The sequence below is a fragment of the Gopherus evgoodei genome, chromosome 7 (genome assembly GCF_007399415.2).
Source record: "Gopherus evgoodei ecotype Sinaloan lineage chromosome 7, rGopEvg1_v1.p, whole genome shotgun sequence".
NCBI lineage: Eukaryota > Metazoa > Chordata > Testudines > Testudinidae > Gopherus > Gopherus evgoodei.
The window spans coordinates 128,084,380-128,109,388 of NC_044328.1; the positions used below are offsets into that span (position 1 = coordinate 128,084,380).

Genomic DNA, 25,009 nt, shown 5'->3' on the forward strand with positions numbered 1-25,009 from the left:
CACAAGGGCTGGAACACTGATTGGCTTGCAAGTGTCTGAGAGTCTCTGCCTGTATATCAGAGCTGAAAGGCCAGGAGACGGTAAGAGAAGCCGTTGTGAATATGACCCTGAGAGGGAGCAGATACAATGTCTTTGGGGGCACAGGACTGTCTTGAAGTGGGGCGTGGGATATTGTGGGCAAGGAAACTGCCTGCTGTTTTTTGTTCCTACTGTGTTCAGGGAAAGAGGCCAGGGTGTACTTGCTTTGTAAATAAACAGGATTACAGCAAAGAATATACCTGACTTACATCACCCATTTCTCCTCCTAATGGAAACTGCCCAGCTAGGCCAAAACTATTGGCTAACTGCTCAGATCAGCGGATGAGAAAAGTAACACGCACACCCATGCATGTGTGCATGTGTACACACATATATAAAGCTGCTTTGAAATATGTGTATAAAATACATGTATCTATTCAGCTTTTCTCTGAAAATGTGACCAAAACACAGCCCCTGTTGGTTCACAATGGTACAAAGGTTTGGGGGCTAAATTAAATCTGGCACATGGGTGGGTGTTAGGGAAGCTGTTACTTGCACATGCAGTAGCAGTCTCTGTGCTAAAATAAATTTCCCTGTGTGACAAGCACACTCACCACGATAATAATCCTCCAGTGTCCCCTCAGAGTGCCCGAAGCAGCCTAACCTCCATCCCCAACATACCTTAAATCCTACCCCCATCTTCAAATCCAGAAAAGGGGGCCTGTTAAGTTTGTTGGGAAGGTAAAGAAATGCAGGATGTGTCAGGAAATTGCCTTGCCAGCAACCCTTCTCCCCTCTGATTGAAAGTGAGGGAACCCCAGCTCAAGTGCTTCCATTGAGCTGAGCTGTGGAAGGTTTTGCAAGGTCAATCAAGCCTGCTGTCTGCTAATCAAGGTTTTTTCATACTGTGCAACTATGCATTTCACACAGGAGTATAATTAAATATGAATACTGTGGAACCAGAGTGCAGCACAGGATGGATGGATTGTAGTCAGATTTATTTTCATGCTACAAGTGTATTGTCACTGCCTTTTTATATGTCAGGTTTATCTTGACTATTCAGCAAGCAAGACTTGGAGTTCATGTGGGATGTTTGAAAACTGGGGCTTCACATTTTCAAACTTGAGTGTTCAGCGTAAGGTCCCTAAATCCTAATCATGGTGCTCATCACTTACGCGGTTCCTATCGGAGTGCTGGAGCGGTTTTTATAGTGAGGGTGCTGAAGGCGGAAACCATGTATTTGGGTTATTGTTACTACGTCAAGCCTGGGGGTGTGGCAGCGGCCCTAGTTCCGGTGCCTATGGTTCCCATTCCAGTCCATGGGTGCCAGAAATGCTCAGCCCCTCTGAAAATGAACCCGTTTCCATAGGAGCTTCAGTCTAAATGTAGGTGTCTAACTCCAGGCCCAGAAGTTTGAAAATTGAGGCCTATGTTAAAAAGAAGAGTCGCAGAATAAATGACACTTGCAAGAGTTTGGAGAAGTCTTTCAATTAGCATCACAATACAGCTGTGATCTATATATCTGGCTCTTCAGAATTCTTATGCCACTGATAATGTTTGCTGTTCTCACTAAGACTCGATTAAATGAGTGTCTAAGACTGACGGAGAGTTTATCTATAATGACAAGTGCTTGACTGTAGCAGAAAATGATGAGCTGCCCCAGGGAGACATCACCACCCACTTGAGCGAGATCCATGAAGGGTTTATGACCCGTTTGAATCCTGATCGAGCATCACTGACTTGACCCTCAGGGAGCCAATTGTCTGGAATACTTGCTCTGTCAGTCTGAACGATGTGCTTAGAATCCCTCTGAAACCTGTAAGGCTTGATTGTGTGTAATACACAGAGTGAATTATCAAAATGGTGTAAAGATGGGGAAATATTTTATCACTGGGTATCAGTGTGTCATGTTTAGGAAGTGTGCTGATTTACTTGTCAAGAAAAATATACTGAGAGTCACTTAACCCTTTCTGGAATCAATCATTTTAGGTCTAACATTTAATATTTGATACGTTTCCTTTAAAGCAAACGGACCTGATAAGTGATTACTGAACACAATTAATCTTTCCTCTCTGCAGGCTGCCTAGCTGTACCCAGAACTCCCAGGGAGATCTGGATAAGTAGGTGCAATTACAAAGGCGCCTGTGGAGTTCTTCCTGTTTACACCAGTGGTGAATTTGGCCTGTTGAGCTGCAATTGCACAGAGCCATGTAAATGCATGGCTGTGCGCTTCTGTTGACCCAGCTTTTTAGCAGTTGTTAGTGCCCTCTGTAAAGCTGCAGCCTTTTTTGGCAGAGGTGGCTGAGATAAAAGGGATCAGTAGTTACTAGGAGAGAGTTGAATTTAGTGGGGGAGGCCCCTTAGGAATATCCAGGCTCAGGGAGGAAGCCTAGGCTAAGATTTGTGTTGTGCTCTTGTTTTTGAGATCCCAATGAAGCCAAACACCAGGCAGGAGTTGAGTTTGGATGCTAGCTCAGGGTTGTGAGCTCTGTGGAGGACTGGGGCAGGGAGTGATTCGTCCTGCTCACAGACCCATAATTTTGTCCTTTGCCTCAGCCTTTTAATTAAAAAACAAACAAACAGAAAAATGCTTGCATGTTAATGCACAGCCTTTAATGATGGTTACCAGTGATGACTGAATGTTATAAAGTGTGGTGAAGAGATGCACCCAGGAGCGTGGCTGATTGTTCAAAGCTCATCTGTACTTTCCAGTCCTTGCGAACCTCAGGAAATGTTTGGCTTGAGTTTAGTGCAATGACTCAGGAGGTGGGGAGTGCTCTTTTATTTGATCTGGTTTATCCACCTCTAATAGTTACTTATGATGGCTGTGTGGCTCTAATCTCTCCCTCAAGGTTATATTGTGACTGGTCTTTGCTTTGGGTGAGTGTGCAAAGCAGGGGAGGTGCACAAGGAATCGCAGAATCTTAGAAACATAAGGCTGGAAAGGATCTCAAGAAGTCATCAAGTCCAGCCCCCTGTGCTGTGGCAGGACCAGGTAAACCTAGACCATCCCTGACAGGTGTTTGTCCAACTTGCTTTCAAAGCTTCCAATAATGCAGACTCCATCCCTTGGAAGCTTATTTCAGATCTAACTACACTTATAAAGTTTTTCCTAGTATCTAACCTAAATCTCCCTTGCTGCAGATTAAGCCCATTACTACTTCTCCATATCCACTGAAGTTAGGACAACAATTGATCCCCATCCTCTTTATAACAGCCCTTAACATTTTGGAAGACTCTTGTCAGGTCACCCCTCAGTCTTTTTTTCTCAATACTAAACATGCCCAGTTTTTTCAACCATTCCTAATAGGTCAGGTTTTCTAAACCTTTTTATCAATTTTAGTGCTCTCCTTTGGAGATTTTCCAATTTGTCCACATCCTTCCTTAATTGTGGTTCCCAGAATTGGACACCGTATTCCACTGGGGCCTCACCAGTACCAAGTAGAGTGGGTCATTTCCCTCCTGTGACTTACTTACAAAGCTCCCATTAATACATCCCAGAATCATAATAGCCGTTTTTGCAGCTGTGTCACACTGACAACTCATACTCACTTTGTGATCCATTATGACTCCAGATCATTTTCAGCAGTGCTACCACTTAGACAGTTATTTCTCATTTTGTAGTTGTGCATTTAATTTTTCCTTCCTATGTGAAGTACTTTTGCATTTGTGTTTATTGAATGTGATCTTGTTGAAATCAGACCGATTCTCCAATTTGTTGAGGTCATTTTGAATTTTAAACCTGTCCTCCAAAGTGTTTGCAATCCCTCCCAGATTGGTGTCATTTGCAGATTTTACAAGCATATTCTGTACTCCATTATCCAAGTCAATAAAATTTTCAATAGTACCTGACCAAGAACTGTCCCCTGAAGGGCCCCAGTTGATACATCCTCCCAGTTCGACAGCAAATCATTGATAACTACTCTTTTGAGCGCAGTCTTTTAATCAGTTGGCACCCACCTTATAGTATTTTCATCTAGACCACATTTCCTTAGTTTGGTTATGAGAATGTCTTGCAGAACTGTGTCAAAAGCCTTATTAAAAACAAGGTCTATCATGTCTACTGCTTCCTCCCATCCACCAGTCAGTAATTCAATCACAGAAGGAAGTTAAGCTGCTTTGGCATGATTTGTTCTTGACAAACCCATGCTGTCTATTCCATATAACCCTATTAATTCGGCAGGTGTTTACAAACTGATTGTTTAGTAATTTGCTCCAGTATCTTTCCATGTATTGAAGTTAGTCTGATTGGTCTGTAATTTCCACCCAGGTCCTCCCTGTACCCCCTTTTAAAGATGGGTCCTATGTTTGCCCTTCTCCAGTCTTCAGGGTATCTCTCTTGTCCTTCAGGAGTTCTCAGAGATCATTGCTAATGGCTCTGAGGTTGCTTCAGCTAGTTCCTTAAGTGTCCTATGATGATTTTCAGCAGGCCCTGCTGACTTGAATACCTCTAACTTATCTAAATATTTTTAACTTGTTCTTTCCCTGTTATGGCTTGCAATCCTTCCCTCTGGTTGTCATTATTAATTGTGTTGAGTATCTGTTCATCATTAATCATCTTAGTGAAGCCTGAAGCAAAATAAGGAATTGAGCACCTGAGCTTTCTTGATGTCATCAGTTATTAGCTCTCTTTCCCCATTAAGAGAGGAGGACCTACACTTTCCTTCATCTTTCTCTTGCTCTTAATGTGTATATAAAGGACCACTTCTTCTTCTTACTCCTATTATTGCTGTGGAGCAATTGAAAAGTGATCAGTATTAACTGCTTTTCTGTTCATGTAAAGATGGTCTCTTTATTGAAATGGTTTTGGTTTCTATATTATATTTTGTTATCAGAAAAGTCTAATGGGGTGTATATATTTATATGCAGATATTGTTGCTATTAGCCGCTTTTTTATTCTAGCAGCTGACTAGCATACATAACTAAAACCCGTGTTTAAAAAAAAACTCATTAAATGTTAAAAAGGTTAGATAAATTAAAGGGAGAAGTAGCAGAATTCTTGTATAACTAGGTACAAGAGAACATCAATATTGCTCATTGAATAGTCTATTCTGTTAATTTGAAAAGAACAACTATTTGTCATGGTTTCTGTCCTTCAGCTGGCAGTTATCTAATTAAATGCATATGAAATTCTAAAGGCTTTAGTGAGGGACAGTAATTTTCCTTGGTTGTTTTTAAAGTCACCAAGATGAAAGAAGAATTACATTGAACAGATAATGAATGAATTCCTCCATCATGCATTAAGGTCTTGAATTGACTAATCATCCCATGGTTATTAATCAATGTGTTATCTTCTAATTTGAAATTAAAGGTTTTATGCTCATTTATTGCTGACTCTAGGTAATGATACTTCCAGCCCTTGGTTACCATGACACGATGGTATACCAACTGCCCTGCAAAATACGACAAAACTCATCAGAAAGGAATTGGATTTATAAAGATCATTTTCATTGTATTATATTTACATTACTCTTCAGCAAAGTACATTCCAGTCCAGGGCCTTTTCAGAATTTGCCATGTTACAATACATATACCCTGTTCAAATTGTGTTTATATATTTCTATAGCCCATGCCATGCGTGCAATCACGTATCTGTCTCTGAGTCAGCGCACATCTAAAAACATACACAGAAACAAAATGGGTGCACTCCACTGTTTTGAAAGATGTAACCAGTTCCAGAGAGAGCCTTTCTTTAAAAGAAGATTTCACTGGATATACTAGAATAATTTTAAATGGTTGATTCTGCAAGGAAGTGTGTGCGTGCTCCCTCTCTCTCTCTCTAACATATAAAGTGTGTGTGTGCGTGTACAGTGAATAATGTTAGAGCTATAACCTCTATATATATAGACACAGACACACACGAGACCAGATTACTGGTGCGGTGTATGTAAAACATGCTGCTCCCGTCTCCTCCCTGCTTGCTGACTTCTCTGCTCTCTCAAGGGTGGCCAGCCTGCAGCACCTGATGTCTTGCAGATTCTTTCTTCATAACATCTTCCATATGTGAAGAGATTAACAACACTGGGACTTTTCAGCTTGGAAAAGAGATGACTGGGGGGGATATGACTGAGGTCTATAAAATCATGAGTGGTGTGGCTAGGGGGTCAGCAAATGAAATTAATATGGAGTAGGTTTAAAACAAACAAAAGGAAGTATTTCTTCACACAACACACAGTCAACCTGTGGAACTCTTTGCCAGAGAATGTTGTGAAAGTCCAAACTATAACTGGGTTCAGAAAAGAACTAGCTAAATTAATGGAGGATAGGTCCATCAATGGTTATTAGCCAGGATGGGAAGGGATGGTGTCCTTGGACTCTGTTTGCCAGAAGCTGGGAATGGGTGACATGGGATGGATCACTTGATGATTACCTGTTCTGTTCATTCCTCTGGGCACTTGGCATTGGCCACTGCTGGAAGACCGGATACTGGGGAAGAAGGATCTTTTAGTTTGACCCAGTATGGCCGTTCTTATGTTATAAATATTCACAATGACACAACATGCACAGTCTCTGTGGTGCCTTTGAGGAGGGAGGGCAGAGAGGCAGCACTGGAACTCTGGAATGCCTGGTGCTGAGGGCAGCTGTCCTAGGGATCCTCAGGTTTTGTAGGTTTGATGACCCATACCACCTCTTCTGTGGCTTCCAAACCCCACCCTTCTGACAGAAGTTATTTTAACTTGATAATCCGATGTAGACCTTGATCCTGCAACTGCAGTCAGTGGGGCTCCCCTCAGGGGGCAAAGGTCTGACTGTGCACATGCAATTGCAGAACTGAGGCCTTACTTAGCAGGTGAGTTAATTCTGGAAATAGCAATAGTAATGAAAAACCTTTTTTATGTAATCCTGAGGTTTTTTAACATAAAAAGATCAAGATAAGGCTAGACCTTTTAAATACTGAAAAGTTCAGGGGATGAGATGGGTTTTTTTTCCTGCTCCACTAGATGCATTTGGTTTAAATTTATTGTTTAAAACAAAAAACAACCTGTGAAGTTTTTCAACTTATTTAAATGCAGTGTTCTGATTTAAAGATCAGGATTAACTGCTTTTAACTCAAATTATGCTTTTGTGAGCATGCAGTAATTTATCTCTACTCCAAAATATTCTGGTTTTGAACCCTTTTGATTTCTGGATAACACTACTGTTTATAAACTCCTACCCTTTCTGTTGGGTTTGCCTGCATCAATGTCATATTCAAATGGAACTGGAGAGTTAGGACCTTTTCTAATATCTGGTTTTGTTAGCTTGAAGAGAAATTTTTTTCCTTGCCCAGTTTTTAAATGAGGAAGGGGCATTCCAAAGGCCTCCCCACGTGTGGAGAATGTGCAGTAGGACTGGCCAAAAGGACATCTTAGAGTTACAGCTTTCGTCGTAGACAATGAATGCTGGGTATCGGATTAAAAAATACAGCCACTGTTGTATTTGGGTAAGGGCTAGAAGGATATATGCATATGTATAAATCAAACAATAAAAAACCCCACAACCTCCCTTTTGTGCGGCACGTGGAGAGCCATAGTATGTACTTGGTTAGTTATCAGGTTAACCTCAGGCACTGCAATGATTAATCAGTAATTTTCTGTAATTAGTTCAGAGAGGATGATCATACACTGACTTCAGTGGAGTTGCACAGCTATATTTGGCCCATGTGTATACAAAAAGCTTCAAATGAAAAAATCTGAAAAGGAAAAATAAAAAAGAGAAAAGCCTACAGTGTCAGAATTGTGCTCTGTAATGGCCTCAGGAGATTTTATTCTGGTTTATACATCTAACTTTACACTGAACTCCAATGTACTCCTCATGCATCTGAAAAATTATTAAAAGAGGACAAATGTAGGACTCACCAAATGAAGCTGGTTTAAACTTGCCCTTGTATATTTGGCCCTTCATGACTTATTGTGCATCTTTATTTATTGTTTCCCAGCTATGTATATTGTCATGAAAATGACATTGTACTTGGAAAACTCCCATCAGGCAAAGTCAACCCCTAGAATAAGTGTTATAATAAATACACAGAAATGTCATTCTTTCCATTAGCCCAAAGGTTTTGTATAGCTTAAGGATATGTGCAGTAAGCTAACTATAAAAATAGAAGCTTGACAGTAGGGATGAATGTGTGTGTCAAAATAATATTACTCTTTCTGGGAGGATGGCAGAAAAAATGACACTACATCCACCAGCATGATTTTTATAGATCTGCCTCTTTGCCAGATGTCACCTTTTATAAACTACTTTATAAAAACATGACAGCCCAGTGCAATAGCGTGTTTATAGGTTGGTAAACTTTTGTAATAAAGTTAGGATTAGTGGAAAATTAAAGCCTTGCAACCTGCTCATTAAGCATTTGGGAAGTTTGTATAAGCTTAAAAAGTAGAGTATTAAATACCCAATGTGCAGAACAAGTCACTAGTAGTAAGTGGCCCTTTTGAAGTGCGTACATCTTCTTTTCCCAGTGTGCCATATAATAACCTATCCAAATATATTACAGGGACAGAGAACAAAGTGCACGACTTTGAATTTAAACACACACACAAACAAAATATGTAACACATATTAAATTATATATTTCCAGAGAGGGCTAGAAAAATGTACAGGATCATGCTGTAAACATCTCCCAAGCACACAATTGCTTTATTATATAATAAAGGGCTGTATTTTACTTTCAGCTGCAGAATGCAACACATAATTCAAACTCTCATGACATGCCTACTTTACACAAGTCACTTGGCCTAGAAATTATATGGGAATGGTATCCTGCCTTTTCCGAAATGTTACAAATCTCAGAGACATTAAGAACATAGGAATTTCCAGCTTTGCTAGAATAATAGTCCATCAAATCCAAGATACTGAGTTCTGTCAGCAGCCTGATGCTGGCTAGGAAGGCAAAATCATCTCTCTCTCTTCTCCCCTTCCCTGCCCAGCCAATTCTGCAGTGCAGTATGTAAGGAAAAAATCATTCCAGATCCTTCAATGACTTGTAGAAATCCTTAAGGAACAGCTTTGATTACCTTACCTTATGTGACATGGACCACACAAAATTCCTCCCACCTCTCAGAGAATGCCGCCTGGTGTCTCCTTTCCTCCTCCTCTATTTGGCTAAATATTTAACAATACTGTGGCAAACTTAACGTTCTGTGTGTGGATGGTGATGTGGGGCCAATGGCAAGTGGTTGCTGCTCTTCTCTCTGGTCCAGATGGACAGGTGTGGGGATTTGGAAGTGCTGGTGCGAGAAAATGGGGTGAAATCCTGGATAGACATGCCTGAGCTGCTATTTGAATTTACCGCAATGCATTAGGACACAGGGGAACAGAAGAATGGATGGAACATGCAGTCGCTCAGCTTTAAGTATCTTCCTCTTTCCATCTGTTAAAGAGAAGATGTATCTACTGCCTGTTGAACACACTGTAAGATGCATTGTCCTGGATGGAGGGAAGGCGGGGAGTAGCAGGTATTGGGATGAACTAGAAAATACATTGCCTGTTGCTTAGGTATTTCCAAAACTGATAGTAGCACAGTGGAGAAATTCAGAATAGCAACATTACTGCAAGTAGAACATTATGTTCATACTAGTCTTAGAACATCACTATCAGGGGTGACAGTAACTTAAGGGACTTACTGGTACGCAGGGCCAGGGTCCTGGAGCAAGGTGAGGGAGGGGCCTTGGGCATAAGGGATGGGGCCTTTAAATACCCAGGCCCTTTAAATCACCTCCAGAGCCTGAGGGCTACCAGCCGTCGCCACTACCCTGGGAAATGTAAAGGGCCATGGACTCCAGACGCTGCTGGAAGCCCAGGGCCCTTTTAAATTGTCGGCCTGGGGAAGTTGCTCCCTGCCAGTATGGTTGACTGTGTACCGGCTCTTCCTGGTATGCCATACCAGACTGGACCGGCTTACTTTCACTTCTGATCACTATCCTGATGGCTATATTTGTAGCTCCTAACCTACTTGTGCTCACCTCCTCACCCTCACACCAGTGGACAGCTGTATGTATCATTTTATATCCAGATATCGGAGTGCCACCCTTTGTTTTGTGTTGTGTAGGTTTGCCTTATGTGGGAGAAAACACGTACACAAATCAGAATGATCCAGTAAAATCCAAAAGGCTGTCTCCATGTTCTTCTTAAACTAACTAACTTAACAAGGAAACTACAGTATAATGCTTTGTTATGCATGGTGGGCACCCCTTATTTACTCTGAGAACTAGCTGTGCAGCAACGGTGATGAATTAACTAAAAAAATGTTAAGCAAACATTTACTCTGGGAATTTGGTATTAAGAAAAATCACATGAAAAAATCTTCCATTTTGTGAGGAGCAGCCATCACAACATGCCCTAAGCCACCTAAAATGTACCAATATAATCATGGAGCTGCTCAAGTGTCATGCCAAGAAAGATATTGCATTGGCCTGGCTTTGAAACTAGATTATATGGCAGTGCTTGTTTAGGTGGGAAGACTGTGCCTGGCATGTCTTTGAGTGGTATTTTGTGGGTGCCTGTACATGAATGTGTGTGTATTCTCATCAGTCCTTCTGGCACTAAAAGACAGTCAGACGGGATACCTGCCTTACCATAGAATCATAGGACTGGAAGGGACCTCAAGAGGTCATCTAGTCCAGTCCTCTGCACTCATGACAGGACTAAGTATCATCTAGACCATCCCTGATAGGTGTTTCTCTAACCTGCTCTTAAAAAACTCCAATGACTGAGATTCCACAACCTTCCTAGGCGTCTTATTCCGGTGCTTAACCACCTGGACAGGAAGTTTTTCCTAATGTCCAACCTAAACCTCCCTGGCTGCAATTTAAGCCCATTGATTCTTGTCCTATCCTCAGAGGTTAAAGAGAACAGTTTTTCTCCCTCCTCCTTGTAACATCATTTTATGTACTTGAAAAACTCTTATCGGGTCCCCCTTCAGTCTTCTCTTTTCCAGACTAAACAAATCCAGTTTTCTCAATCTTCCCTCATAGGTCATGTTTTCTAGATCTTTAATCATTTTTGTTGCTCTTCTCTGGACTTTCTCCAATTTGTCTACATCTTTCCTGAAATGTGGCGCCCAGAAATGGACGCAGTACTCCAGTTGAGGCCTAATAAGCGTGGAGTAGATTGGCTCATCTTATGCTCAGCTCACTGGACCCATTCTCATTGGGACTAATAATGCTTTGTAGCTAGTGCATTTTTCTCCGCAACTCTGAAGCCCTTTAGTACTAGTGTGTGTTTATCCCTATTTTACACATGAGAAGACTAGGGCTCGTAGAGATCAAGTGACTTGTCCAAGATCACACAGCAAGTCAGTCTCAAAGGGAGTGCAGATATAATTGTGGATGCCCTATTAAGGAAGAATGTGCCCACCCTTCTGTAGGTCCTAGTCTGAGAATTGCAGAGTCTTGGGACTTCCCCCTGAGTGAAGTGGAGCTCTCTAGGGCTTATTACTCATGAGACTATGGAAGGGTACAAGTCAGCACACTATGTGATCTGTGGTATGGGGGGATAAGGAAAACTTTCCAAGATGTTTTAATGGGCCTGGGTATAGTTCTAGTCCTTTAAGACCTTCTGCAACATTAAATATTTGCTATTGGGAAATGTTATTGTAGCTGTTGATCATTAAGAATTGTTTAAAAGCTTTAGAGGCTAATAATTTAGGGCACTTGGTGTTTGCTGACAGTGACACCAAAATTATGAACAGGGTTTGATCTTGCTCTGCTCTTGCCATTGAGATCCAAGTAGCCAGGGCCGGCTCTAGCATTTTTGCCACCCCAAGCGGTGAAAATATATATATATATTTTAAAAAGCCATGATTGGCAGCGCTTTGGCAGCAGCTCTACTACACCGCTTCATTCTTTGGTGGCAATTTAGTGGCAGGTCCTTCCCTCTGAGAGGGCCTGGGAGACCAGCTGCCGAAGAGCCGAATGTGCCCGCCCCTTTCTATTGGCCGCCCCAAGCACCTGCTTGCTGCGCTGGTGCCTGGAGCTGGCCCTGCAAGTAGCATAAAACATATGACACATTCTGGTGGCCTTCTAGGAGTGTTGTACTTCATACTCCAAGTCTAGAATGTGATGTGTATACACTCCAAAACACTGCATGGTGCATGAGATGGGAGGCTGAAATCTTGCGGTGGATGTCAGGATGATGGCATTGCAGTTAACTTCTTAGTGTAACTAAAAGCTGGGAGAATTCCTGGGAAATCACTCAGCTAAACTAGAAGCCATTTCTTCAGTCAACAGAGGGTAAGAAGAATTGGTGATTTTTGGTTGATGGAAGAAAGGAAGAAGGAACAAAAAAAAAGCCTCTGTTTACAGACTTCCTGCAGTGCCCAAACTTCAATGATAGCAAGGGATTGTTATGCTGAATGGTCAGTCAGAGTCCTAGAATTATACAAAGAATTTAGCTTAGTTTACTACAATAACATATCTGAATAATTCTTCCCATTCACTGTTTCATCAGGAGAACAGACACAGAGTTTTAGATGGATAAAGATGATGTAATCTGCTCAAAATTGTGCTTTTTCATTGGGACTGAAGCATAACAAAAAATAAAATGCACCCAACTACACATTCTAACCTTGGGAGTCCTCACTAATATGGTGCTCTTGATTGCTTTAATACTAGATTTAAAACATTTTGACTCATTTATTTTTGATTAGGTTATTAACTTGATCTCTTGATTGCTATAGTGCATTCATTGTTACTTTAGTGTTTTTGTTTTGGCATGGGCGTGATTTCTTCTCCTGTTTACCAGAAAGCTTGTGTTTTAGTTAACAGTGAGTGAGGCCTTTGAGAGGAGTAAGCAATTTTTGTTTCCATTCTGGTTTTGTGTTGTGTGCCTTTGTGTTTACCATTTATTGTGCAGCTGGGGATGAGTGATAGAGTTGTTGGGTGTTGACAAGTGCATTGTCCATATTTGTAATTATGTTTTAATATATTTTGTTATGCTTTCTGGAGATCTTTGGGCAGAAGATTCCAAAAATTAAAGTTGTTCTTAAACCTCTTAAACTTCAATTTGGTGCTTTAGTGTGTTCCCCCAAAGCCTCCTGACAATGTAGTTTCTAGGCAACTGGACATGGTTTAGAAATATTTCTGTAAAATTCTGCATTTCTGCAGCTATCTCAGAAAAAATGTATTCCAAATATGTTTTCCACTAGTGAAAATAACTATTCATATAACTGATAGTAGCACTTGAGCAGCACTGCCCTATTTTCCTCTAGCACCTACAGATATTTCTACCTCTTCTGCTGTTCTGTTGCTTGTTGTTGCTTTGAAAACAAAAGACGAGTCGCAGTGTGATCAAAATCCTTTGTGCAAAATGTCACATTCTTTATGCATGACTCCAAAGGGGCAGAGTTATCCAGAATCACTCTTTTGTTTGTTTAGTTCTAACACCTTTTTTTAAAAGCTAAAAAAATGTAATATTTATGAAAAGGAGTGCAACTAATTTACAGCAGCACCAAGCACATAATTGGCTTACAGGTTTATGGGTTACATAGCTACTTCGTGTGTTGCATACCTGTGTCTGGTTCTGCTGTTTAATATTAAAATTTACTCCTGCCAAATCAACTGTTCCATAGCATGATAAATATGTTAATTCATTATAAACCTGCTCCTCAGTGAAACGCAACCTACTGCACAGAGAAATTCCTAGCTACAAACAGTTTCTTTTTCTGTGAGGTGTAATGTGGTTGAGTGTGTCTGTTGGGCCCAGAAGATTCTGTTTTCCCTCTCTCATTTCACACACATGCCCTGCCCAGGAGGATGAGGCTTTCTACATAGACTGGAAAGGTCGCTGGGGTGCGAAGATTGGCTGGAGCAATCCAATCTGCATCTCAATGGGGGATCCAAAGCCGATCTCCCCCTAACCTCAAAGAGGGTTCACTTGCACTGAGTGTTTGGTTTGGCCCATTTATGTAAGTCGCTCCCTCCATCCCGGGGGCTGAATATACTGCACAAGCAGTGCTTCCTGATTCCACTACAACAGATTGTTTTGTTCTCCTCAGATCATTGAATAATTTCCCCTTTTCTGTCTGTTGAACTCCCTTGCCCTCGACAATTCCTGTGAAAGCACAGAGTGAAGCTCTGTAGCGGAGCTGGGAAATGGAATTCCAAGGAAAGCACTCAGACATGTGGTATGACTGTTATCTGCTCTCATAATGATACTTTGTTGCTCTTCTCTTTAAGAGGCTTTGAAATGGAGTTGAGATTTCTCAGCTATGCTGCAGGTTAGCATTGTTTTCTCATTTAATGCTATTTTTATTTATTTATTTGTTTTGTCATCCCTTATATAAAAAAAATTCTGCTATACACAAAAACCAGATACTTCATGAGAAATTCTAAAATACAGGTTACATAACAGAAGATTAATACATCCATTCTAATATCCTTATCCATCAGACATAAACTATTTAAACCAAATGTTAAACACATACGTAAGGATTCACTTAATAATTTCTGATGCAGTTTCAGTGCTTAGTACCGTGTTGTCACATTCTGGGGTGAAATCCAGGCCACTGCAGGGAAGTATCACCACCTGCCCCTCAACCTGTCCTGCTCACAACCTCTGAGCATACATGTCACACCCCGAGGGTATGTCTCCACTGCATTTAGACACTGCCCGCTGACTCTGGCTAAGGGGCCATGTAATTGCCATGTAGATGTTTGGGCTCAGGCTGCAGCCCAAGCTCTTGGATCCTCTCCCCTTGCAGGGTTATAGAGCCTGGATTCCAGCCCGAGTCCAGACATCCACACCACAGTTACACAGCCCCTTAGCCCAAGTGAGCTGGTACAGGCCAATGGTGGGGGTTTGTGCATAGCTGCAGCGCTGGTGCAGAAGCTCTCACTCTAGCAGTCCATCGGCAGCACACCAGTCACGTTCTGGCTTCCACTAACCTTAGTTAGTACTTGGAGTCTCATGGTGAAGGAGGCACTGTGCCCTCTCTTCCCCTACGTGTGTTTGTTGAAATCCAAATCGTTCTGTGTTCTGCAGTCTCCTCCCCCTGCTGTCTCAAGGTCCTGGTTTCTACCTGTGTGTAAATTGAAATAAATACACCTACCTTTCCTTTGTCTGATTTGGAACATGTGCTGATAACATCGTATGGGGGAATTCATAACTTCACAGATACTGTTGCTACACACATTTCACCATGATATGATTGACCAAAGAGTGACTAGTTTTCATATGATACCTTGCAAGGCATATTCTGTACGAAGATTATCACAACAGTGTGTAGGATGTGAAGACAGGTGTGTCAACTATCCAGATTTGCGGAGGAAGATTTGTTTGCAAACAAAGGGAGAAAGGATGCACTGAAGGCATGAGAAGAATCCATGCTTTCTGGCATCAAAATGATTCTAGAAATAAAAACTGTATAAAGATTTTTGTTACTTTTCAGACATTTCTTTGCCAAAGCACACTAGTTCAGTTTAGATGTAATCAGATTGCTATACCTTCTCATAGCAAGGCTCATGCACAAGATAATCTCAGTATTCAGCTTATTATAACCAAAATGTTGGGAAAGTGAACTATTCTCTTTGGCCAACAAAAGCAGATGCTTCAGTTTTAACATTAGCTCTGTTCAGTATACCTTTCAGACTTGCGTGCCAGAATGTTAATAATGGAACTTGTTTTTTCCTGATTTGAAGAGATGATATTCTTATAAAATGTGAGTTGGCCACTTATTTGACATCCCTTCCATGTAATGGAAATATCCAGGGGCAGGTATATACATGTGTGCTAGCAAGCAAGCTAGAGATAACGAGGTCAATTCAATCAGGGAGGATGAGGCCCTGTTCTAGCAGTTGAGGTGTGAAAACCAAGAGAGGAGAAACTGGTTCTGTAATTGGCAAGCCATTCACAGTCTTTGTTCAATCCTGAGCTGATGGTGTCAAATTTGCAGATGAGCAAAGACTGTGAATGGCTTGCCAATTACAGAACCAGTTTCTCCTCTCTTGGTTTTCACACCTCAACTGCTAGAACAGGGCCTCATCCTCCCTGATTGAACTGACCTCGTTATCTCTAGCTTGCTTGCTAGCACACATATATATACCTGCCCCTGGATATTTCCATTACATGCATCTGAGGAAGTGGGTATTCACCCACGAAAGCTCATGCTCCAAAACGTCTGATAGTCTATAAGGTGCCACAGGATTCTTTGCTGCTTTTACAGATCCAGACTAACACGGCTACCCTCTGATACTTGACATCCCTTATGATTAGAAAACCTACCCTAGGATCACTAGAAATTTTGTTACCAGCATTTAATTTAGAAGTTGAGTTGGAGCCTGTGAGGGCACCATGCGACTCTGAAAAACTCACTTTTATGTTGATTTCCTTTTTCTAGTTTTGCTAATATTTAATATCCGTGGAAATAGAGTGTACATTTGCTAATGTTGGATAGCTCTAGCTAATGAAAGTAAGGCCTCTTTGTGTGCTGTGAAGATTTAGTCTTTTCCCCTTTATTTTTGAATTGTTGGCAGCAGCACACGGAACTTATTTTTATGATGTTTTCTTAAAAAAAAAAAAAACTTTTATCCTTAAAGTAAAAGAAACCCTTATAAATCATCAGTATCTACAGCTGGAAAATGTGACGGATTTGGCAGATTTGGTTGTTTTTCCCCTCCAATAGTTTTTCATTTATGAGTGTGACTGTTTCTCATTAAGAAACTTCTGTGTGGAAAGATAAAGTACTGATTTCAAGGAGCCTGCTTTTACCTACTCCTCAAACATGATTGTAGAGTATATATTATAACTGTTTTAAAAAAATGTGCATCTAGTCAGCTATGTCTGTCTTTTACTATGCCACGTCTACCTACAGCATATCTTTTCTGGAAGAGATCAGCTACTTTAAATTCTGGTGGTTCCTAACAGTGGGCATGTCAAACCTATCCAACAAGCGTCAACAGTGGACATATCAAAACTATTCACCAGAACCTTTCAAAGAAATGAATTTCACTCCTCCATATTGCATGCTTTTAAAATATAAGTTTGATATTGGTCTCCAAATTTGTTGCATAAATACCTGCTGTACCAATTTTTGCTGATTTCTTACTCCCTTGTACAGAGGTTCTAATTAGAGGTGTCAATCTCCGTTAACTCACGCGATTAACTCAAAAAAATTAGTCATGATTAAACAAATTAATCTCGGTTTAATTGCACTTATAACAATAGAATACCAATTGAAATTTATTTATTTTTTTGGATGTTTTTCTGTATTTTCAATATTGATTTCAATTACAACACAGAATACAACGTTCACAGTGCTCACTTTATATTTTTATTTTTTATTACAAATACATGCACTGTAAAAATGATAAACAAAAGAAATAGTATTTTTCAGTTGACCTCATACAAGGGCAATCTCTTTATCATGAAAGTGTAACTTACAAATGCAGATTTTTTTTTGATTAGATAACTGCACTCAAAAACAAAACAATGTAAAAATTCAGAGCCTACAAGTCCACTCAGTCCCACTTCTTATTCTGCCAGTCGCTAAAACAAACAAGTTTATTTAAATTTACGGGAGATACTGCAGCCTGTTTCTTATTTACAGTGTCATCTGAAAGTGAGAACAGGCATTCGTATGGCACTTTTGTAGCCTGCGTTGCAAGGTATTTATATGCCAGATATGCTAATCATTCATATGCCCCTTCATGCTTTGGCCACCATTCCAGAGGACATGCTTCCATGCTGATGATGCTCGTTAAAAAAATAATGCGTCAATTACATTTGTGACTGAACTCCTTGGAGGAGAACTGTATGTCTCCCGCTCTGTTTTACCCGTATTCTGTATATATTTCACGTTATAGCAGTCTCAGATGATGACCCAGCACATCTTCATTTTAAGAACACTTTCACTGCAGGTTTGACAAAACGCAGAGATGGTATCGATGTGAGATTTCTAAAAATAGCTACAACACTCAACCCAAGGTTTAAAAATCTGAAGTGCCGTCCAAAATGTGAGAGGGATGAGGTATGAAGCATGCTTTTAGAAGTCTTAAAAGAGCAACATTCTAATGTGGAAACTACATAACCCAAACCACCAAAAAAGAAAATCAACCTTCTGCTGGTCGCATCTGAATAAGATGATGAAAATGAACGTGCGTCAGTATGCACTGCTTTGGATCGTTATCAAGCAGAACCCATCATCAGCATGGACGCATGTCATCTGGAATGGTGGTTGAAGATGAAGGGACATATGAATCTTTAGCACATCTGGCACGTAAATATCTTGCAACACCAACTACAAAAGTGCGATGCAAATGCCTGTTCTCATTGTAAACAAGAAGCAGGCAGCATTATCTCCTGCAAATTGTAAGCAACCTTTCTTGTCTGAGTGATTGCCTGACCAAGAAATAAGACTGAGTGGACTTGTAGGCTCAAGTTTTATATTGTTTTATTTTTTAATGTAGTTTTTTTGTACATAATTCTAAATTTGTAAGTTCAACTTTCATGACAGAGACTGCACTACAGTACTTGTACGAGGTGAATTGAAAAATAATTTTTTTTACAGTGCATATATTTGTAATAAAAAATAAATATAAAGTGAGCACTGTACACTTAGTATTGTGTTGTAATTGAAATTAATATATTTGAAAATATAGTAAACATCCAGAATATTTTAAAAATGGTATTTTATTGTTGTTTAATAGCATGATTAATGGTGATTAATTTTTTTAATTGCTTGACAGCCCTAGTTCTTGTTTTCTAGTGATCCAAAGCCCATTGAAGTCAATGAAGGTTGGATGAAGCCCTGTTTGCAACATCCTAAATTAAGACCAACTCCTTTACATCAGCATTATATATATGAACAGTATCTTCAAACTGCACTCTCTGATTGGTCAGCTGTTCTAACCAGTTGTTTCATTTGTGGACTCTGCTGAGCAATTGGGAAACTTATTTTGCTGTGGTGTCAGAACTGTCCATTTTTAAAATTTATCTTTGACTGGAGTTGAAAAGGGTATGGGTGAGGGGAGATTTATGGCTGGCTGAAAGAGAATGAGTTTGCAGTTACAGGCCGTATTTAATCCAGGCAATCATTCTTCTCATTGAGTCTTTTGAGTGATTAAGAATTGTGACTCTTAAGCAGTTATTCCGTCCCCCCACCCCTGAGTTCATTTCCAGATGTTTGACTGAAGTGTTTGTGTGATAATTCAGATTCAGGTGAACCAGGATCAGAAAGTTGAAGCCAGTCACATGGGAATGGTGGAAATCCATTGTGAAGCAGATCTAAAATGAAAGGTTAAGTGTCGTAGATTTCAGTGTAAGGCTGAGCTGGGGAGTGTGATTCTCACCTCGCACTAACATACTCGTGTTCACGCCCAACAAGGTAGCGCACTAAAAAGGGTAGCTTAGCTGTGGTAGCAATGGCACAGGCTCGCTGCAGCCAGTACAAACCCACCTGGACGCTGGGGGTACGTACTCGCATGGCTAGCCCGTGCTGCAGTCGCAGCTGCCTGTGCTATTGTAGCTATGCTACTGTTTTTAGCACGCTAGCTCGATGAGACCTAGCGCGGGTATGGCTGCAGAAGATGGGACTCTCACCCTCAGCTCCCAGTGTAAACATACTTCCCTTAGGGCATCCTCTGCTTCCGCCAGGAGTGCTTTTTTTTTTTTTTAAATATGGATCGCTTCACGAATTTGCGTGTCATCCTTGCCCAGGGGCCATGCTAATCTTCTCTGTATCGTTCCAATTTTAGTATATCTGCTGCCGCCAGGAGTGCTGTGTCAGGTGATAGTGTGTCAGGTCTCTCAAGCCAACCTCGTTGCTTTTCATCTGTGGTACTGCAAATGTCAAGCTTCCAGATTCATCCTGGTGCCAGTGAGCTGTGAGAGTGCATACCCCTCCGTCCATTTAAATGGAGATCACAGTAATTACTCTGACAGAAAAATCAAATGTCTTAGCTTCCCTAATAGACTGTTAATCAGAGTTCCTTTTTAAAAAGACAGTAGAACTGAAATACTGGGCTGTTGAATTTGGCCTACTGTGATAATATACAGTCTTTTTATAGAGACAAGGTGGGTGAGGTAATATCTTTTATTGGACCAACTTCTGTTACTGAGAGAGATGAGCTTTCAACCTTACACAGAGCTCTTCTTCAGCTCAGTCTTTTTATAGAGGTATACGGCCCTTGGCTACTCTCCGTAGGATATCAGTAAGAGTTTCATACCCTAATCAAGGGCAGCATATGGCCTCTTGTGTTTAAATGGTCAGTTCCTGAGGTACAATACAGAAAACCCCATTATTTTAACCTCCTGTGTCAGACAAACTCACTTTAGAGACAAATATAGCTGAAGAAACATTGCTCAGAAAGCTCTGGAAAACAACACAGCTGTATGGGTAGGAGACTTCCTTTCCTGAAGCTAAAAAGCTTTGAAACATCTCATTGTTAGCAAAGTTAATTCTTAGTTTATTTGTAATTAATTGTGTACTGTTGCCTGACAAAACATAATAGAACTACAAAACAATCACTTAGATCAGGAAACAACTGTCAATTAATATACTAATGAATCAGGTTTACCAAAGGTGAGACATCGAAGGCGCCGAGCTGAAAAGTATGAAACGCAGAGTCTGTGTGCACAGCGAATGCATCTTTTTAAGTTGCTGCTCTATTTATTTTTATTTTCAGAGGTGGTTCTTGATTGGCACATGCTACTGCAATACTTACACAGGTTTTAACTATTAAATCTTACCTCTGTGGCTAAGAGAACCTGTCCTACTTCTCATGTTACCACTAAATAAAGAATCTGAGACTACAATAGGGCTTGATTCTGCAAATACAGACGAGTTACTCTACTCATGCAAATTGTGTTCAATGGGATGACTCTCAAAAGTAAACTTGCTCACGTGTGTAACTGGCTGAAGGATCAGGTCCCCAAAGGATAAATCATGTATTACCTTTGAGGTGTTGGTGACACATAGCTACAGTACCTACTGTGACAAAGTTCCTCCTCTATCTTGGGGGGTCCTGCGCTTATTGGCAGATTTGCTCACCTCAGTGATCTTCCCCACAGTCTGGATCAACTCCTCCTGTGTCTGATCAGGAGTTGGGAGGTTTAGAGGGAACCCGGGCCCGCCCTTTACTCCGGGTTCCAGCCCAGGGCCCTGTGGATTGCAGCTGTCTATAGTGCCTCTTGTAACAGCTGCATGACAGCTACAACTCCCTGGGCTACTTCCTCATGGCCTCCTCCAAACACCTTCTTTATCCTCACCACAGGACCTTCCTTCTGGTGTCTGATAACGCTTGTACTCCTTAGTCCTCCAGCAGCACAGCCTCTCACTCTCAGCTCCTTGTGCCTCTTGCTCCCATCTCCTCACACGCACTTGCTCTCCTCTGGCTCCCCCTCCCTGACTGGAGTGAGCTCCTTTTTAAACCCAGGTGCCCTGATTAGCCTGCCTTGATTGGCTGCAGGTGATCTAATCCGCCTGTCTGCCTGAATTGGTTCTAGCAGGTTCCTGATTACTGTAGTGCAGCCCCTGCTCTGGTCACTCAGGGAACAGAAAACTACTCACCCAGTGACCAGTATATTTGCCTTCTACCAGACTCCTGTACCCCACTGTCTGTCACACTACAGAAAAGGGATTCAAACTTAAACACTGTGATTTCTTTATATTTTGATTGCAGCGAGGTGTTATGCGCTGTACAAACACATAACAAGACAGAGTTCCTGCCCCAAAGAGTTTATCACCTAAATAGACAAGGCAGACAAAAAGGGTGGGGTAGGAGGAAACAAAAGCAAATAGAGGTGAAATGTCTTGCTCAAAATTTCACAGCGGGTCAATGGCAGACCTGGAAATGGAGTGTAGGAGGAAGTAAGAACATTTAAAATGATGCAGGTTTTTAATCTTTATTTTAAATTATTGGCATGAAGGGTGTGGAACAGATGGTAGAGCTAGGATGGTGCATGAGTGCTGGAGGAATGAAGAGGGAGGACACTAATGGGCAAGGGGGAGAAGAGGCAAAGGGGAAAAGTTTGGAGATACGGAGTGAACGGCATGGGCAAGTAGGACAGGGAAAATTAAACGATAATGTAAAACAAGCGGATAAAAGCAAGTGGTAGAGCATCAGTTAGCTGCAACTAGCAAGACTGGCTTCTCTAAGTGCCTGATAATGGAACGATTGTGAAAGAGAAATGTAGGCTCTGATGCAGGCGCATATACATTTGAGAAAGTGCCAGCTGGTGCGAGTTAGAGCAGCCCCTTGGAATTAAGGAGACTGCCCCACAACAGCAGCCCCGCTTTGCTGTGGAAACTAAGCACAGGAGGGAATTTGTCCAGTATCTGGATTATACCTTAGTTAACGGTCTGGTTCTGATGCTTTCAGGTTCAGAAAGGTTTTCTGCTTCGTTTATCATTATCCTGTGAAACCTGAGAGGTTTCAAATGGTTTGTGTTTAAAAGAAGAAAGAGACACAGCACAGTGTTGTCATCTAGACAAACTTCTCCATTTGAACATATTTCATAGTAAAGAAATCCTGTTCCGGTCTAGTCCTGAAGCACTAGACGGAACAACCACAAGAGGAAATAGCTTGTGTTTTATAGGCAAATGGTTCTGATATTTTCAGCATGGTAGAAACTTAGGTTGGCATATAAGAAATCTGTGGGTGTTATACTAATGGTGTTTATTGTCTGTGGAGATAATAGCTAGCAATAAAACTGACATGCAATCCATTGTAATTGAGTTTTATTTTAATTTCACTTATTTAATGTAACAGGGACATCCCATGTACTTGAATGTTTGGGTGCTTAAGCACTTAGCCCGATTTTTAAATGTACTTAGGTGTTGCTGTGTTCAGCTTCACAGCCCCTAAGTATCCTTTTCAGGGATTTAGGAGCATAGGTGTCTAAATTCCATCAACATACAAATTGCTTTAAAATTTGGACCTTAGAGATATAAGATTATTTTAGAATCTATAATTGAATTAGGGACATTGGTTGCAGCTTTAAAAAATGTAAGCAGCCTTTTTTGTGATTGGTTATTACTCTCATTATGATAAATGGTATCCTAGCATTAGGATAATGCTACCTGTGGATTTTATTTAGGAAATAGCATATTATTTCAGAATTGAATTCTTACTGTAATATCATTGTCTTTGTAAATTGTCTTTTCAGAATACCTCTCTGTAGTACATATTAGGAACATTTTAAATCAGTCTTCAGTGTATTCAAATTGGTGACAAAAAATGTAATACAAATTGAAGCTATTTTTAAAAAGCAGTATGGTATCTTTTAAATATGTAATTGCATATCTGGTTGAAGCATTGTAAAAACAACAAAACATATTAGTATTGACATTTGTTTTATTATCTGTACAGCACTGAACAAGTTGACAAAATCAATTGTAATGGCATCAGGAGTAAATAATGCTGCTTTTACACTTTTTAAAAACTATTTAAGTTTTAATGTGACTTGTATAATTGTTTTCTCTGCTCAAGGTATTTGGCAGCTTATATCTTATAGAATATTTTGAGATGTAAATTTATTAATATTCACAACAAGCGGGAAGATAAAACACATTGTTTTGAAACCCCATGATAAATGGCTGATTGACGACCTCGTTCTTTTCAAGCATCAGCTGAGAGAATCCATTAGCTGTGTGGCAATAATACATGGACCCACATGGAGCAGAACCAAGAAGGAGAGAGCTGTAGTTTGAAATGTCATTATTGGCAGGTTTCTGAATAATTTCACATCGGCATTTCAGGCTTGGAATCTTCTTAGCGGAACACAGTCCCACTTCAGTCCTTATATCGCTGCATGTAAAACTCAATGTATCCTCCTAAGACTTTAAGTATTATTTTTGATTCAATTCACTAGCCATGATTGACAAGGACCTCTTCATGAATACATTAAAAATGAAATGTTTCCTGGATATTATGTCCTTTCATATCTGTCATAACTGGAAATTCATGATGCTGTTTTAACAGGCCTCCTGTTGTAACGGAAATATCAGGGAAACATGTTGTTGTTTTTGTAAAGCCCAGGGAAAAAAGCCTTAGAGGCTGATAGGCAAGTTTTTCAACAATTTAGAAATGCAAGGTGACAGCTAGCAGAATGTATCTCAACAAGCAGAAAGCTCCTATATATCATAGTCACTGGCGTAGAATTGATAGAGAGAGGGGATTTTATTTATGTTTGTTTTAGTTTGTGGTGGCCCTGGTTTTAGAATGTTTTTCTTTTTTTAAAAAAACTGAAATCAATTTTTCTTCATCAGTATTTTCAGATATTCTGGTACTATATCAATCCCCAGTCCTGCAAAGACTTATGAAGATGTTAAATTAAATACATATGCATCAGCCTTTGCAGTATTGACACCTTACGTTGTCGTATCTTAAATTACTTTAGCTAGTTTAATTATGGGGTTAATAACACTAGGGCTGCATTAAATTTGATTATAAGGCCATGCTTTAATTTTTCCCTATTTTTTTTTAAGTGAGGTACTAGTGTAAAATAGAAAGATGTTGAAAAGCAACCATTTTTCAAATATAAGAAGCCAAAAGAATATACTGAATATTTTCATGTAGGAAGCTTTTCTGTCAAAGAACAAGTTTTTGTGAAAACTGATTTTTTTTCCATGGGAAAATGTCAGTTCTGATTAAAATTTTCCATTTTCCCTACAGGAAATGTTGAAATCAGTATTTTTGGTTTGAAATAGTTTCATTTTGACTTAGTGTTGTTTCATTTCTTGAGGTTCAATTCCTTTATTGATAGACATCTGATAACCAGGCTTAAATAGTCTATTAATCAAAGATGGATAAGTACAATACAGAAAGGTTAATACATTATGTATCTGGAGAACGTTCTTGCAGCAGTTAAGTTGTTCTGTTCCCAATTTGAGCTTAATTTTATTCATATTTTATATTCTCCTTGTTTATGACAGATAGAAAATTACATAACATTCCAAAAGGCAGTAGATCATAGACATATCTACACAAACTGCACCTAGCACACAATTAATATTTGGCAAACCTGAACATACATCTTGTTTCTCTCTCTCGTTTACAACAGTTTTAAC

The 25,009-nt window shown here is 40.2% G+C and overlaps 1 protein-coding gene and 1 non-coding gene across 10 annotated transcripts in view; one reads left to right on the plus strand and one right to left on the minus strand.

Moving 5' to 3' along the window:
• Positions 1 to 25,009, plus strand: part of FHIT (fragile histidine triad diadenosine triphosphatase) — a 1,100,662-nt gene that overhangs the window by 607,408 nt on the left and 468,245 nt on the right. The window lies entirely within an intron of this gene.
• LOC115655666 lies at positions 19,612 to 19,715 on the minus strand. Its single transcript, XR_004001453.1, has one exon. It is a non-coding gene; the product is annotated as a U6 spliceosomal RNA (small nuclear RNA).